This window comes from Narcine bancroftii, chromosome 8 (genome assembly GCF_036971445.1).
Source record: "Narcine bancroftii isolate sNarBan1 chromosome 8, sNarBan1.hap1, whole genome shotgun sequence".
NCBI lineage: Eukaryota > Metazoa > Chordata > Chondrichthyes > Torpediniformes > Narcinidae > Narcine > Narcine bancroftii.
Window position 1 is genome coordinate 108501946 of NC_091476.1, and position 15730 is coordinate 108517675.

Below are 15730 nucleotides of genomic sequence, written 5' to 3' on the forward strand. Positions count from 1 at the left end.
CCCCTGGAGATATTAAGAAGAAATTCTGTCAATATTCATGCTTTTATGAAGTAGAAATAATGAAAGATCACGGACTTTGGATGAACGGGGGTCAAGTCATCTGTAAAGCAACTCTTTAAGCAGTAGGAATGTCCTTAACCAGCATGTTAAGTATTGGAACCTGGTTTTCACACAACCTGAGAAGTTATGGATGCACTTTATAGACGATTCATTGTATTCTCCCAGGAAAGTATGGATAAATAAAAGACAGAAGGGAAAATAAAGGACAGGTAATGGATTACCCGTAACTGGGAGAATGGAGATGGTCGAGAGTCAAGAGCAACTCTGTATAGAAACATGCAGGCTGTTTTCAACACTCAGATTCAAAAATGAATGCGCAGTAAGGAAACCACAAGAAACGACTTGAATGATGAAATGCTGCCACGATTCATCTCCATGTTTGCTGAACAATGGACCAGTCGACAGAGTTAAGTGACAGTGAAGCAGAAAGCGTCCTCTAAGGAAATTATGTCTCTATTGAAAGCTGACTCACGGAACAAATGGTCTTACTTTCCTCTCATCTTCCCTTCTGGTGTTCCCAGCCCAGTCACAGCTGACTGTGGAAACTCAAGTAAGTCAAAAGAATCCATTGCTGATGTGTGTGTCTTTAAATAAGTGGCGGTAGAGCAGGAATGCCAAGGTATGTGTGATATTGCCGTAAAGGCTAAAGAGTCATTTATAATAATAAAGAGTTATTAAGTTTTGTTATTAGTGATCTCTTAACCAATGGTCTGCCTAGTTACTCTCCCACTCACTACTCATTAACTTGTTTTTACTGAATATCCTGACAGAGACTTGAACTCATAACCAACTGAGTTTCTGGGATAATCAAGGACTGTAGCATAATTAGAGTGAATACTGAGAAGATTGAGGAGCTTTACAGGAAGGATATTACAGAGTCAATTCTGACCTCTAGTGCTGTCTGTGTGGAGTTTGCACATTCTCTTTTATGATCATGCAAGTTTCCTCTGGTAATTCCAGCTTCCTCCACATCCCAGAAATGATCAGGTTGGGAGTTTAATTGCCTCTAGTGTGTAGGTTAGTAATGAAATCAAGGGAGAGTTGATTGGAATGTGAAGAGAATGAAAATAGGTTGGGGTAGGACTGGCACAAATACATGGTTGGTCATCTGTGGAGCCTCAGTGGGCAGAAGGGCCAGTTTCTTGTATCACTCTATTTGCTGTATTCTGTGTCTAGCGAAGCATTAACTAGTATCATCAGGGACATAGAAATTTGTCCAATATGTCGTTCCTGATATCATTCTTCCTTTTACGCTGTCTACCTTTTTTTTTCTTCAAGAAGTTGTCAACTTTTATTTGCAAACAAAAACTGTGGCAATCAAAGAACTAGTCACTGACTGCCCACACAACTCAGCACAGAGCCTTTTTTTATGTTATAGTCCTGACTTGATCACATTTCTGCACCCAATCATTCATAACCACATATCTTAGCAGTATGCCATCCCTTGGCTTGCCACAATTATTAACGCTGTCTACCTTCAAGTGGTGATTTGCACTTTTCCCCCACCCTCTGAGTAATGGAATTTCTCCACAATTTTGCTTGGGAATTAGTAATGCTCATCTTATCTTAATCCCCACTAATTCTGATTTCCATCGCAATGAAAAACCACTGGGTCCCCTTTATCATGCTTTAAGGTGATAGGAAAGTAAATTAAGGAGAAAGAACAAGATGATAGTATGAGTTATCAAAGTGAGTTATGATAACCAGGACAGAGTGGGCAGACATAAAATTGCACCTAAAAACAGTGTTAAAGTTGGAGAACAAAGTCAAAAGCTCTTCATCTGAATGCATGCAGAATTCGAAACATGTCTGAATATTTCTGTAAATGGGAATAATGATAGAGGTGTGGTTATAAGGTTAAGAAATCGGATGGCTAAATACATGGCATTTCAGAATATGCAGCATTTTCCAAGAATAGATTGACTGGGAAAGATATGGTTAATAAAGGAAATGGCCAGCATAGTGGTGGAGCAAGATCAAGATGTCAAAATAATTTTGGTTAAGATAAGAAATATCAAGAAGGCAGCCCATGGCTTCCTAACAATAACAAAGTTGTGGGATAGCATATAAATTAAGCAAAAGTTAAGATTTGTAGAAATGAAATGCAGTAATGGTACATGACTTTAACCCTGGTAAAGATTGAATAAATGTAATTGGCAAAGGAAAGGATGATTTCAGTCTATTCAGGACCACTTATTAGACCAATATAAACCAGGGTACTGGCATTTTCTTACAATAAATAGAGTGAATTGACAACAAAGTAAAAATAAACAGCAGGAAAATGATCAGAAGCACTGAAGCTGGCCTTTAAAAGCCGACAATAAAGTGAGCTATCAAATTCCAGGTACAAACATGTACACAGCAGTGACTGGGAAAGTCTCCTTGTGCTGCCGCTACTGGGTTTACTCTGCACGTTTAACAATCTTCTCCTGATTCCATAATCATCTGAATTAATTTTTGTGGGAGAAAGTTTCATATTCTCATCATTCACAGGTTAGAGAATTGTTCCTAAGTATATTTAGGTTCTTTAGATTTGCTGGAAACATTGTCTATAAGCAGATGAAGGCACCTTGCAGATTGGTGGAGCAGATTGGCCACTGTCCTGGAATTGATCTTCAGATACCAATTGAAACCTCTGACCTATTGGCCTCAAGCACAGGCTTCAGGACAAGTCAGATGTCAAGTTACCTGGATATCACAGAAAGACTGTCAGGGACTTTCAAAGATTACACAGACTCCAGGACAAACCCAGACGCATCCCAGTTAAACCCATCAATCTGTATTCCCCAATATGTTGAAACATCTCAAAGTCAGCTCTCCCCAATTTGTTTGATCTCTCTCAAGTCAACCACTAGTTTTACACAAGGTTGTTGTGGGCAACAATGTAGAGATCCAGTCTGCATATCATCCTAGTATAGGGAAGGAAGGAGTAGATCTGGAGTAAAGGACTATGATGGGGTGAACTTTTATGGCAGCATGGTAGCAAGGCTAATAGAGCTACTGCTTTAAAGCTCCAGAGACCCAGGTTCAATCCCAACCTCAGGTGTTCTCTATGTGTTGTACATTCTCCATGTGGGTGCTTTGCTTTCCTCTTGCATCCCAAAGATGTGGGTTGATAGGTTAATTAGCACTGTAAATTGCTGCTGGTGTTTAGATGAGTACTGGCATCTGCAGAGAGATGATGAGAATGTGAAATAAATTTTTAAAATTAGATTAATGTAGGATTAGTATAAATGGGTGTGCTATGGCTGGCACAGACTCAGTGGCTGAAGGACCTGTTTTCATGCTGCAGGTTTATGTGAGGGGGGGAGGGGGAAATACACAAGAGATTTAGATGGAGGGAGCGAGTCTGAGAGAGAGGTAAACAAAATCTAGTGCAATCAGAGGGGATGCAAGGAGTTAGCAAAAGAGGAAATGTGAGGTAGATAGATTGCAGTGAAGATTTGGGGTAAGGATGGGGGAGTGAATGTGAGAAAAGTGGTGAGATGGAGGGAGAGAACCTGGGGCAGGAACAGGGGAGAACATGGGGGGAATGAAATTGAGGGAGGTGAGGCTGAAAGTTGGGTGCAATCTATTTTGGAGTGAGTGAGAGGAAGAGACGGAGGCCAAAGTAACTTCCCTTGATTCTGTGGCTAGACTCCAATGTGTATTCACTTTTTGATTCCAGTATTGGACTAATTATAGTCTGTATCCTGTTTATGTAATAAAATTAGCAACACATGTTTCATTTGAGAAAGGCTTGGGCGGGGACAGGAAGTTCAACATGGAGCAAGTGAATTCCTTGTCCAATGGGTCTCTAATATGAAGGATATCATGCTTTAAATATAGACATTTTGATGAATTTATGGGACCTACAAGTGTGTAAAAAGAATAGGACATAACTGTAATCTCCATTGAGCTAGAGTTTTAAAATCCTGGAGTAAAGCAATAACACCAGTTTCACTAACTGCGGTCTATTATCCTTATGTAATGAAGTTCCCCTTGTGTCAGTGTAGTTGGGTCATCCTTTGACATACTGTATTCTGGTAATTGTCCCATCCCCTCCCCATTGCATCACTATAACTGGGCTTCCCTCTTTGTCATACCCAGATCCTTCATCTCTATAGCCACTTTCAGGTGACCACAATACCTGACTGTAAAGCAGCCGATTGTACTCCTATGCGGCTGTCAGGTGGCCACCTGAAAGTGGACAATCCGGCCAGGAGGTTTACCTACCCAACCCTTCTCCTGTAGGTATAATATCCTACTCCAAGAATCCCCCCTGTTGACCCCTGTATGCCTCACAATATTAGATCCCTCTGTTCCTCTGTAACTGGGAAACCACACATCACTATAACATACAGTAATATGTCTGTAAAAATTGCACTGCCTTCTGAAAAAGCATCAGTAAACATTTAGCATTTCCAGGAAATGGGATTTTGCCATGATGGAAGATGGCCACAGAGTAGGATCCAGAGCAGATGAGTAAAAAATCTTATAACATGATGTTAGTTACCCTTTGTCTCTTTGGATGATCTGCTGAGTTTCTCCAGCACTTTTATGCATTGCACTCAACCCTAGCATCTGCCAACTTTCTTGTAAAACTTTTAATATGATTCAGCAAGTAACTACAGAATGTGACAAGGATATACCATAGCTTTTTGAGAGCTGTTGCAATTCAGATAAGTGGAGAGTATCCCATTGCAAACACACACGTTTGTGCGTATATATCACACACACACACACACACACACACACACACACACACACACACACACACACACACACACACACACACACACACACACACATCATATTTATGAAGCTGGTATCCCTAGTTGACCCACACACCAGTTGATGCTGATGAACTCAGTGACTATAATAGAAATGTGGGTGAATGTTTGAGATGACCATTGTTACTTGCCATGTATCAGCCCACTACTGCTATTGGCTGGACTTTGATTCCCACAATCATGGACATACTTTTGCTGAGGAATTGTGAATGAAATTTGACATTGCGCATTCAACAGTGAACATCCATCCTTGCAATATAAAAGGCCAATACTAAAGGACAATCATTTATGTAGCAGCTGAAACTGGTTGGATGAAGGGCCTGAAGTGGTTCTGTAACAATATCCTGTGGAGGTAGGACAATTAACCGCATCCTTCAGTTGTGCAATCTATGGCTCTAACCATGGGATTGTTTTCACTTTTGTGGCCATTGCCTATTATCCAGGCTGCATGATGACAAGGTTAGCTCCTCCCACCTCACCTATGGTCTCCAGCTTCTTGATTCATGTTTTGGTGAAGGCTGTGAGCGGTCTGGAGTTCTGAAGGTCAAGTGAAACCCAAACTGGGTATTGGTGAGAGGGTTCTGGTGAGTTAGCGCTGTCAACATCTTCCATTAAGGATGATTGGTGTTGGTTGTGTGGACTGATTGAGGTATTGCTAGTAATGATTGGCTGCTATATGTGGAACTGGATCCTTCATCTTTGAGACTGTGATCCCCTGTATGCCTCACAAAATTAGGGTGATTGAAAATGATGAGCTATGGAGTGCAAATGCTCCCCGCCCACCGTTGCATGGTCTTGTTTCTTCCTTTCTGTAGGCCCATATCTCATACTCTAAATCTCTTTATTTATGATTTCTGGATTAATTTTAATGATTGCAGCTTTTATTTGTCATGGAATATTCCATGCTCTGGAATATTTTCCTAAAGTTTTCTCCCTCACTTTTTTCTCTCTACTCTTTAAAACCTGATTAAAAATCGACCACTTTGACTGCATTCTATCTTTTTCCACTGGTCGCAGACGCCACTAACATGGCCTGTGTTTAATGCTTATCCTTAACTTTCTTTGAGAAGTTGATGATGATTTCTCTTCCTGCATCCTGGGTACTTGGATCTTGACAATTATCCCACAGGTGGGACAAAAGGAGTTTCATATTTGGACACAGTGCCAATAAAGGGTTGACAATTTATTTCCAAATGATGATGATGGATCACTGGGGGATCATTCCCATGAGCTTGAGGCTCTTCAGGTGAAGGTTACAGGTTTGGGATGTAGTGTTAAAAGAGACTTGGGAAGTAACCGGAATGAAACAGGGAAGTCTGTAGATGCTATGATTGTTGGGTAAAACACAAAAGTGCTGTAGAAACTCAGGCAGGTCATGCAGTGTCTATTGGAGGCAAAGGGATTTAATCAATGTTTGGAGCCTGAACTATGAGCAAAAAGTAGGCAGTAACAGGAATGCACTTTTTAGATTCTACACACGCTGTCCGTAGCAGATACAAATAATATTCAAGATGTTGGTTGGGCTGGCAGTCAAACAGACTTTTTTCTGAATTGTAACAATTTTCTTGAATGTGTTTGGAAATGGACTGAATGAGACAAGTAGAGAGTTTTCTCACACATCCCTGACTTACCTCTCATACATGGTTGAAAGTCTCTATAGGAGTGTGGAGTTGTATTACTCATAAGTCATACCTGCTCTTGTAACTGTTTATCTTTCCAATGGAATTAATCTCTTTATCCAATTTCATTCTTGTAAAGTAGCTTTGTGCATTTTATGACATCAAAGGTGGTTTATAAATGTAAATTGATAAATGGAAGAAATTGTTGCCATGTTATTCTTCAAGAGGTCTTTTAAATGAAGAATTTGATTGGTACAAGTGATTGGAGTTGAATAGAAAAATAACACAGCCAGCAATCTCTGCAGTCCATGATAAGGACTTCTTCCAAGCAAGGATGAATAAATCCTGGCAGGGTTTACTTATTGCGTGTAAGTGCATTAAATGGATTGTCAGAAAACAAAAAAAAAAGAGCATCAGGAAATGGAGAAAAGAAACAGATAATTGAGTATTATCAATTAAATAGAAAGGTTTTGAAGTGGTAGGTAACTGAGGTTTGGAGTGACATCAACATAATTGCTTGAAGGGAATGACCAGAAATCATTCTTTCACAAACCTGAAACATAAACTCAGTTGGGAAGGTTGGGGGGTGGGGGGGGGGGGGGGGGAGACAGCTCCCATTGAGAATGGCTACAGTATGAAGTCTTCCCAGCATTTTATGATTTTATGTTTCTATTTTAGATTGTTGCTGTATTTTGTATTGATATATTTCATGAATTCAGGCTGACTTCATGGAAGTCAGCCTGAAGAAAACTGAGGTCCTCCATCAGCCAGCTCCCCACCTTTAATACCAGCCCCCCCACATCTCCATCGGGCACACAAAACTCAAAACGGTCAACCAGTTTACCTATCTCGGCTGCACCATTTCATCAGATGCAAGGATCGACAATGAGATAGACAACAGACTCGCCAAGGCAAATAGCGCCTTTGGAAGACTACACAAAAGAGTCTGGAAAAACAACCAACTGAAAAACCTCACAAAGATAAGCGTATACAGAGCCGTTGTCATACCCACACTCCTGTTCGGCTCCGAATCATGGGTCCTCTACCGGCACCACCTACGGCTCCTAGAACGCTTCCACCAGCGTTGTCTCCGCTCCATCCTCAACATCCATTGGAGCGCTTACATCCCTAACGTCGAAGTACTCGAGATGGCAGAGGTCGACAGCATCGAGTCCACGCTGCTGAAGATCCAGCTGCGCTGGATGGGTCACGTCTCCAGAATGGAGGACCATCGCCTTCCCAAGATCGTGTTATATGGCGAGCTCTCCACTGGCCACCGTGACAGAGGTGCACCAAAGAAAAGGTACAAGGACTGCCTAAAGAAATCTCTTGGTGCCTGCCACATTGACCACCGCCAGTGGGCTGATATCACCTCAAACCGTGCATCTTGGCGCCTCACAGTTTGGCGGGCAGCAACCTCCTTTGAAGAAGACCGCAGAGCCTACCTCACTGACAAAAGACAAAGGAGGAAAAACCCAACACCCAACCCCAACCAACCAATTTTCCCCTGCAACCGCTGCAATCGTGTCTGCCTGTCCCGCATCGGACTTGTCAGCCACAAACGAGTCTGCAGCTGACGTGGACTTTTTACCCCCTCCATAAATCTTCGTCCGCGAAGCCAAGCCAAAGATTTCATGAATTACTAGATTGGGGTTCAGGGAGATAAATGAGACAGAGAGATGCCAATAGATCATAAAAGTTATAGAGGGTCCAAGAGAAATCAATATATTAGATTACTTCTGGAAGGGAATGATAGTGTCATGGAGGCATCAAAGAGATTAGATTAGTCCCTGGAAGGGAATTATTGCAAGTTAGAAAGAGATCAAAAGATCAATTATTTTCCATTCTTGATAAGAGTGATCGAGAGAGAGAGAGAGAGAGAGAGAGAGAGAGATTAAAGAGGTTTGATTATTTCTGGGAGAGAAAGGTTTCAAGAGATATAATTTACTGGTTAATGAATAATTGCAGCCAATTCACATGGACCGAGGAAAGGATTTGAATTAATGGTAATGCAGAGCTTTCATGCCACCATCATCACCCTGTACAAAAACAAAGGCGAGAAATCAGACTGCTCAAACTACAGGGGAATCACGTTGCTCTCCATTGCAGGCAAAATCTTCGCTAGGATTCTACTAAATAGAATAATACCTAGTGTCGCTGAGAATATTCTCCCAGAATCACAGTGCGGCTTTCGCGCTAACAGAGGAACCACTGACATGGTCTTTGCCCTCAGACAGCTCCAAGAAAAGTGTAGAGAACAAAACATAGGACTCTACATCACCTTTGTTGACCTCACCAAAGCCTTCGACACCGTGAGCAGGAAAGGGCTTTGGCAAATACTAGAGCGCATCGGATGTCCCCCAAAGTTCCTCAACATGATTATCCAACTGCACGAAAACCAACAAGGTCGGGTCAGATACAGCAATGAGCTCTCTGAACCCTTCTCCATTAACAATGGCGTGAAGCAAGGCTGTGTTCTCGCACCAACCCTCTTTTCAATCTTCTTCAGCATGATGCTGAACCAAGCCATGAAAGACCCCAACAATGAAGACGCTGTTTACATCCGGTACCGCACGGATGGCAGTCTCTTCAATCTGAGGCGCCTGCAAGCTCACACCAAGACACAAGAGAAACTTGTCCGTGAACTACTCTTTGCAGATGATGCCGCTTTAGTTGCCCATTCAGAGCCAGCTCTTCAGCGCTTGACGTCCTGCTTTGCGGAAACTGCCAAAATGTTTGGCCTGGAAGTCAGCCTGAAGAAAACTGAGGTCCTCCATCAGCCAGCTCCCCACCATGACTACCAGCCCCCCCACATCTCCATCGGGCACACAAAACTCAAAACGGTCAACCAGTTTACCTATCTCGGCTGCACCATTTCATCAGATGCAAGGATCGACAATGAGATAGACAACAGACTCGCCAAGGCAAATAGCGCCTTTGGAAGACTACACAAAAGAGTCTGGAAAAACAACCAACTGAAAAACCTCACAAAGATAAGCGTATACAGAGCCGTTGTCATACCCACACTCCTGTTCGGCTCCGAATCATGGGTCCTCTACCGGCACCACCTACGGCTCCTAGAACGCTTCCACCAGCGTTGTCTCCGCTCCATCCTCAACATCCATTGGAGCGCTCACACCCCTAACGTCGAGGTACTCGAGATGGCAGAGGTCGACAGCATCGAGTCCACGCTGCTGAAGATCCAGCTGCGCTGGATGGGTCACGTCTCCAGAATGGAGGACCATCGCCTTCCCAAGATCGTATTATATGGCGAGCTCTCCACTGGCCACCGTGACAGAGGTGCACCAAAGAAAAGGTACAAGGACTGCCTAAAGAAATCTCTTGGTGCCTGCCACATTGACCACCGCCAGTGGGCTGATAACGCCTCAAACCGTGCATCTTGGCGCCTCACAGTTTGGCGGGCAGCAGCCTCCTTTGAAGAAGACCGCAGAGCCCACCTCACTGACAAAAGGCAAAGGAGGAAAAACCCAACACCCAACCCCAACCAACCAATTTTCCCTTGCAACCGCTGCAATCGTGTCTGCCTGTCCCGCATCGGACTGGTCAGCCACAAACGAGCCTGCAGCTGACGTGGACTTTTTACCCCCTCCATAAATCTTCGTCCGCGAAGCCAAGCCAAAGAAAAAAAAAAAATGCAGAGCTTTCATAAAGCATTCATAGATTTGCCAATGAATAATCGAATCAGATTCTTCAATTATAATCTGTACAACATAATGAAAATATGCACTAAATTTAGTATTTTTTACACAAATTTGCATCTGCTTATTGAATTATTGAAAGCTGAAATAGGAACAACATTCAATGGAAAATTGCATTGCAACTTTCTGTTGAAACACAGTTTTGAAAAAAGGCACTAGACAAAAGTGCTGGAGAAACTCAGCAGGTCATGCAGCATTCATGGGAAAAAAAAGGTGTATAACCAACATTTTGGGTCTGAGCACTTTATCAAGTTGTGAACAGAAACCAGACAGGCACCTGAATAATTACAATGCATAACAATAGAGGCAGACTTTGCTGTTTAACTTTGTATTTCCTGTGGATAGTGCCTGAGAAGGCAGGTGTTGGTCTCAGAGTTCCCACTGAAATGTACAACCCCATGACAGTTTTAGGTTGGTTGACCTAAAAGTTCTTGATCAACTTAGAGCACATTAGGAATTTTTGAATCCAATTAATAGAAAAAGAAAAAAAAAACAATCGTTCTGGAAATCTGAGCACCATCAACCTGAAATGTTATATTTCTCTCTCCACAGATACTGAATATCTTCAACAGGTGGAGCTGCTATCAACTTCTGGGAAGGATCAACATTTTTATAGCACTTTCTGTGACAGCAGGAGATTCCAGAATGGTTTACTCCTTACAATGTAATTTATGGAGAAAAGAAAGCAGCCAATTTGCTCACAGCAAGGTTACACAGACATGAGTGTGATAAATGACAAACAGTTGCCTAGAAACTATAATATTTTCATATTACCAGAACAACATGACAGTGAGTAGCTTTTCTTTGCTCAAGTCAATGGGTGTCATTTATAAGAGTTTATTTGTGGACTAATTGATCACTTGGGCAGTCAGACAAACCTAGTCACAAGATGCCTGTTATCAGGCCTGATAGATTTTAGCAGCAATGCATTCGCATTCTTAATCCATTCCTAGGAATAATATTAAACATTTAACATCATTAATGAGATACAATGGCAATTGACCAAAAGCTGAGTCAAAGAGGAGGGAAAGTTTAGGGTAACTGCTGCAGGCTACGGCTAAGCTGGGGTGATGAAAATTGATCTTGCTATAAGAGCCCAGATCTGCTGGCAGCACTGCTCCTTGTTGACCCCTCCCAAGTTTGGAAGGAATCAACCATATGGAATAAGATAGAATTTCAGCTGGTCCACAGTCTTCAGTGTTAAATCCTCCCAGTAAAATTAAGGTCTTAGCAGGACCTGATGTAATAACTCCACAACCAAAAAGAGAGCTACAGATTATGAAACATCATAAATTCCCCAGAAGACATAAAAACAGTTAGTCCCTTTGAAGAATGGACTACAGGAATCCCTGTAAAATCGACGACCCTTAGAGTGGATGAGCCAAGGAAGAGCCCATGAACAGGATAGCCCCAGGTTTAGTTCCACTCTGGTTTCCCAAAGATAGAAAAATTGGGGAAGGAAGGGAATGATGGAGAGGAGGTAAGGTACAATTCATATCTGCTTTAAAATCTCTTTATTTCAGATGTCAGCTTTGACAGGAATTCATGTTTAATTCCTTCTTTAGAGACTTTGTTAAGGCATACAATGATTATCTCTCACTCAGGAGAAGATATTAATTCAGGGAGAACAATTGGTATATTTATTTGAATTGTAGCCCTTGGTAGCTTTCCTGGAGGAAGGATGGTGACCAGAGATGAAGACATTTTCTCATATAGGCTGAGCCAGGGCTGGCATTTCATTTCACCCTCTGTCTGAGCATCAGAGTACTGAAAGAGTTCACACCAACAATCTCTCGCAGAACACAGCACACAAATATTTTATGTGCAATGATCGCCATAGTCTAAAAATAATAAATATGTAAACCATGGAAATTGGGAAGCAATGAAGGTATTGCAATCTGAATAGAACATTCAAATGTTCCAAGATTAGATGCAACCCTTTTTAATTGTTTTGCAATAAGATTGAGAGACATCTATTTTGTGGTACGTTTTCATTGTGTTGAAGCTATTTCAGACTCTTCCTTTCCCCCCCCCCCCCCCCCCCCTACACTTCCTCCCCAGTCTATTCACCCCTCTTCCCCCCTCCCCTTCGTTGATTCTGTGCGTATTTTCGCTAGAACGCTTATAAAATGTAATGAATGGTTTGCAACTTACCCCAGTCGCCGGACAGCAACATCAGCCCAATCAAGCCGAAATGAAGAGCCGGGGTGGCTGTTCGTTTCATTGTGAATTTCCCAAAGATGGAGACCCTGGATGGTGATGGAGAAGGAAGGAGCGGTGCTGAAGCGAGGTACGGACCTCTCAGCTCGGCAGAGGATTTGGGGGTGGGGGGGGGGGGGATTTGGGTCCGAGTGTTCAATATGGCTGGATGTGTGTAGGCACGGGTGGAAAGGGGTTCATTCTGAGCTGTGGAGGAGGCGAGAGGCAAGAACAATTCTATTTACTGAGCAATGAAATGCAGTGCGGGGCGCAGGCTGGAAAAACCTGGTAGAAAGCAACACGTCTGCAAACTGGGTCCGTTTGCGAACGGGCTATGCTGTGTCCGGGAGCTCCCATTGTTTAACTCTGCACATATTGCATCTCCATATTTGGGCTCTTGACCTGATTTGAAAAATAACCATTGAAACCGTACCAATATTGATATTGATGTCCATATTCATACATAGAAAGGTTATGTTGATGGGGTTAAATGCAGGGTGTGGGTAAAGAGATCATTTGTCGTGTCGTATTTTATACATTTTGAAATGAATATAAGCGAACTAATTATTTTCCTTTCCATTGAGAATTATTCTTTGTATATTCGTTTATGAAGCCCTTCTCTCAACGTATGGAGCATAGCTGGTCCCTTTTGTCCGGGATCTTAATTCCATACAGTATTTGGAATGTTCTTCCTCCCACTCTACATTGGTCACGTTCCCCCCCTTCCATAGTCTTCACCTGCTTATTCCACCAACCCCACTCATCAGTAGAGCCAACTCCGCTTCTTTGCGGGTATGTAAATCATTGCAGAAGTGGATACATCCAAGTACCATCCTGTGCATTCTGTATGGCTCGTTCTATAATTGATACTAAAGTGACTGACTGTGCCTTTGTACAGATTTAACCTCATTGACTTTATGTGGCCCATTTATTAGAATTGGCCATTTTAATGATTACCAACAGTTTTGTACAGTATAAGAACTCATGATAATCCATGCCATTTCCCTCCACTGTCTAATTCCGATCACTTGTTTTTCTTCCCCAAATGTCTTGTGTCCCATGACAATTTCCATTTCCCTCCTATCTGCAATTTCGGTAATGTCAGTCTCCTCACAGTTGAAATCCACCTGCTTCCCACAAAAGATCATTCAATTCAATGCTCTTTATTCCTAAATCAAGTCCAGAGCAATAGAAAGATACAGCTTCCATCATACAAAGCTAACTGACAACTCAGTCCCATTTGTGATGGTCAGAGATGCAAAACACCAACTGTTGTCCTTTCCACTGTCGCTACTGTCTTGCTGAATTTTGTGAACATTTTTTAAAAACCTGTAATATATTGAAATTGTTTGGCTTTGATTTGACTCTTTAAGTTGATGGTCATTACAGTTCAATTCTCATTAATAATGGATTTGGCCAAAATCATTTGGGTCCTCTTCCAAAATATAGTGTAAATAATTAATAGTTCTCCCCAGCCTTTTCCATTCACATGGTCAGACCTCAGTAACCTGCCCACCATGTTTCCCAATAATTATTTACAGAATCATTTCCTTTTCGATAATTATAACCTTATTGTTCTCGATATGCCCTTGCTCTCACTCCAGCCATTATCTATAAACCAGAAATTCTGATTGCTGAGATACATTGATTTATCTAAACCAGAAATCTGACAGCAACAAATGGCATCAGTATCAATGTACTTGAAAGACAGAGATACTGCCTTTGATTGCTGTCCAGTTAGAAAGTTATTGGAAAGGAAGGTATCCAGAAAAGTTATTTATGGTGCAGCAGAGAGCAGTCTCAGACAAGAGGTTTGCATTCATCCTGTTCTAGAGATGAGGAAAAACACTTCCAGTGTTATTGTGAGGTGGTGCTACACTATCAGGCATGTCATCTTGTAGACCCAATTATAAAATTAGGACATTTCCTACACATTCATGTGAACATAAATGATGTCAAGACCCAACAGGCAGGGAAATGGGCTTTTCCCTTTCATGTAAACCCCTTGCTTATTAACCTTTGTTGACTTCTGTTTAAAGAAAGTCTTGATTTTAACATCTTAACTCTTGTCATTAAATTCTTATACGACTGCAAAGCTTCCTATTTTTTTCATATGTGCAATCTCTACCTGCCAAGAATCTTCTAAGATAACTGCAGTTCACTGGAATTCCGAATACTTGGTGCCTGGCAAAACCATTTTCTCCCCAATTAAAAAATAGAACATTACAGATCAGGCCCTTCAGCCCACAATGTTGTGCTGACCTATATATTCCTACCTAAAAGCAATTAAAATGCAACTTGTCTCTTTAACCAAACTTTTGGCATGAAACATGGCAGTTCATGTTTTACTTTGATAGATAGTGTTCATGTGAAAAGCTTTGATATATTTTAAAGCATGTCACAGTTTTTGTGTCCTAGCCAATACCTATGGTGGATTCAGAATTATTGAGGTGTAGATTATTTGACCTTATCACAGACAGTTTTTTGTACAGAAAGTTTATATATCACAGCAATGCATAAATTTCAAATGTTCTTCTTTGATGATCAAATAGATTAAATGAAGCAAGGTTAAAATGAGTGTCACATAACAGGAAGTATTTCCCTTCTGGTAGGAGAGACATCTAAAGACAAATGGCTATAAACCAGCCCTGACATTAATAAAAACCTTTCCTCTTTGAGGTCTACACTCACAATCCACATAGGTTGAGACAACAATGGAAAAACTATATCACAAAACAATTTTAATGAGTGCCAGCAGGATACCGTTACTTGTTTTAAAATGCCCAATGGAATAGGAAGTGGATTGGAAAATGTTATTGTAATATATACAAACTTGAGTTAACTTGCTCTCTCTCCAAATTCTACACAATAAAATAACTATTTTTGACACTTTTTAGAGATGAAAATCACTCTAAAGAAATAGATGAAACACAAAGCATTAATTCATCCATAATTATTTCTTTGCAAATACCATCATAAATGTTTGTAAAAATTGCCCCCAAAAGTGCTTGAATTTTTTTTAAAGCAGTAAAACAGAACTGGTCTGACTCAAAGTGACGAAAATGAAATACAAAAGTTTGAGGAACTAGGGTTTAGAACTAGACCTGACAGGTGTATTCTTGAAAAATTGTTGGTACGTTTCCTCAGAGACAAAAATAATTAATGAATAACACCTCAAAGATCCAACAATCAACAAGAAAATGTAAGGATGAAACACTAGACTTGATAGGCATATTCTTTTTTTTTAAATTTTTTTTATTTTTCACACTATGAACCATACTGACCAAAATACACACAAACATTTCCCTCTTGAATATACAGTGTCATTTTCTCCCCTTTTCCCCCCTCCCTCCTTCACCCC

General features: G+C 41.3%; 1 long non-coding RNA gene across 1 annotated transcript in view; it reads left to right on the forward strand.

Annotated features, from left to right (window-relative positions):
• The first annotated feature begins 462 nt into the window (after positions 1-462).
• The window catches only part of LOC138741840 (uncharacterized), a 43801-nt gene continuing 28533 nt past the window's right edge, over positions 463-15730 (forward strand). Inside the window, exons 1-3 of the long non-coding RNA XR_011343805.1 lie at positions 463-610; positions 10723-10959; positions 12330-12460. This is a non-coding gene — a long non-coding RNA (uncharacterized lncRNA). The remainder of the gene's footprint in view (positions 611-10722; positions 10960-12329; positions 12461-15730) is intronic.